The sequence below is a fragment of the Arachis hypogaea genome, chromosome 19 (genome assembly GCF_003086295.3).
Source record: "Arachis hypogaea cultivar Tifrunner chromosome 19, arahy.Tifrunner.gnm2.J5K5, whole genome shotgun sequence".
NCBI lineage: Eukaryota > Viridiplantae > Streptophyta > Magnoliopsida > Fabales > Fabaceae > Arachis > Arachis hypogaea.
In genome coordinates, this window is record NC_092054.1 from 126948543 (window position 1) to 126950879 (window position 2337).

Here is a 2337-nt window from a genome sequence, read left to right on the forward strand (position 1 = left end):
CCAGTGACGGGGAGAGGTCGTGATGGGAACTGCGCGACTAGACAGGAGAGAGTATGAGTTTCAGGAATTGTGGATGACAGAGGAAAGCTCGAAAGATTGGGGGTTTCTGCAAATTTGGGGAATTCGATTAATGGTTGTAACAGGACAAGGGGAATGGCCAAATTGAATTGTGATCAAATGCTCACCTGGGTGGGTTCTTCCGCTGATGAATCGGGGCTCTGCGCCTGCTCGTTTGGCGCGCTACCAAAAACACAAGACGCGGATTTCTGAACAATTGGGGGGAATCAAATGCTGGAAGTACGAAACGGGGGGAATTGAAACAATGAATTGAAACCTACTTAGCTGCGTTTCTTGAGGTAATCGCCAGGTATTGTTGCAAAACGAAGGGCGGGCATGTTGCGCGCCTCTGCTCCTGCTTCTCTTCGCGCCAAGAAGGCTTGCCAAATCGAGCGGGCCTGAGGATATATACCCCGAATGAGCGGCGATTTTCACTGCTGGGCCACTATCTAGGGGTGTTTTGCGGCCTCGGTAAAGACCGCCACTCACCTGCGCCGCTATCCTTCGAATGAGCAGCGGTTATGGCCAATGCCATTATTTTGTCGCAGCTATCGTCCGCCTCTGCCGTAGTGGTTATTTTTAATTTAGAGATATTTAAAATCCTTTGACTGAAAATACACTACAACAAAAATTATTTTTATTGATAAATTTTTAGTGATAATAATAACATAATAATCATTATAAATTATATATGTTTTTCAGTTATTAAAAAAATCTTTATTATTAATTGTATAAGTATACTAAAGATAAAATAAATAATCGCCAAAAATGATATTTTTAGTAGTGATAATTTATGTAAAGCAGCGTTTATCATATATATATATATATATATATATATATATATATATATTGTTAGATACCAGAAATCAAGGATTACATATTGTGCAGACAATCAATGAGTAAGGGAATTGATCATTGATACCTGAAGTGGGATACATGATAACAATATATGATGACCAATCCTAACTGAACTTAATAACAGAATTAGTTGGTCAAAAGTGAATTATAACTACATTAATCTTGATTCTTTTGCAGACTAAGTTATCTCTGTGCATCTATGATTACTATACTCAACACCCTCCCCCCACCCTAGAAAAAAACTCATGGTCATTTTAGACAAGATCTTAAATTTGCTCTTGAAAATCAATCAAAGGGGGGAGAGATAGAGGTTTGGTCAGAAGGTATGCCACTTGATCCACAGTAAAAAAGTGTATAACTAAAAGCTATTTTTGATTTACTCTCACTCGAACTGAATGTAGGTGCAAATCAAAATATTTTGTTTTATTGGGGAGATGGGATTTCACTACAAAAAAAAATGTCGAAAATACCGACAATATTAATGAAAAATTTGACAGTAATAATATTACTGTTGACAAAATTATAACAATATAAACATTGTTGGTAAATGATTATTGACGGATTTAATATTTTTGAAACTAATTATTATCGAAAAAATCTGATGGTAAGCGTTGCAAAATAGGCAATTTTAGGATATTTATCCGACAGTAATATTGACACTAATTATTATGTTTCATGCCATGATTACTGTCAGAATTTTTCATGGATAATTCCGACAGTAATATTTTCTGATGATTATTGATTTAAAAATATAATAAGTGATGTCAGATTTATTCAGCGCAAAATTCAACGCTAACTTTCACTACAATAAAAATGCTTGATACCGTTAGATTTACCGTTGAATTTAGTGGTGGAGGTTAGCAGCGGATTTGGCAATAAATTCGTTGGGTAAAAAAATTACTTTCGAATTTAGTTTTTCGACGGTGAATTCACTGGTAATAAATTGAAGAAAAAAAAGAAACATTGGCGCGATCATTACCGTCAGATTTAGGGACAAAAAAATTGCAACAGTAAAGTAATTAAATGAAACGCGCTATTTTGGTCAATGATTGTGCGTTATCGGCAGATTTTTTCGACAGTAAATTCACCGGTAAAATTGACCTTAAATTTGAATTTGCGAACCCTTCTCCTCTATGTCTGCAACATCATGAACTTCACTTCTATCCCCTTTCTCTTTCTCTCTTGCTGTCAGCCCCCTATTGCCACCATTTGCTGTCGTTTCACCGTCGTTAACCGCTTCCCACGACTCCAGCTATCGTTGCCATTGAGGAGCGTCCATGTGAAGTTTGTTTCTGCCTTGGAGGAGGTTGTTTCTCCCCTGCGAGTTGCTACCTCTGTCATTCGCCGCCGGCGCCACTTGCCTCCTTCAACTGTGATGCTATCCTTCCTCTTTCATCTAAGTATGTCTGCTTCCATTCCTTC

At 37.4% G+C, this 2337-nt stretch overlaps 1 long non-coding RNA gene across 1 annotated transcript; it reads right to left on the reverse strand.

Moving 5' to 3' along the window:
- On the reverse strand, window positions 1-605 carry LOC112777105 (uncharacterized). Its single transcript, XR_003190318.3, has 3 exons — window positions 339-605; window positions 186-266; window positions 1-106 (listed from the first exon to the last, which is right to left on the reverse strand). It is a non-coding gene; the product is annotated as an uncharacterized lncRNA (long non-coding RNA).
- Between the last annotated feature and the right edge of the window lie 1732 nt (window positions 606-2337).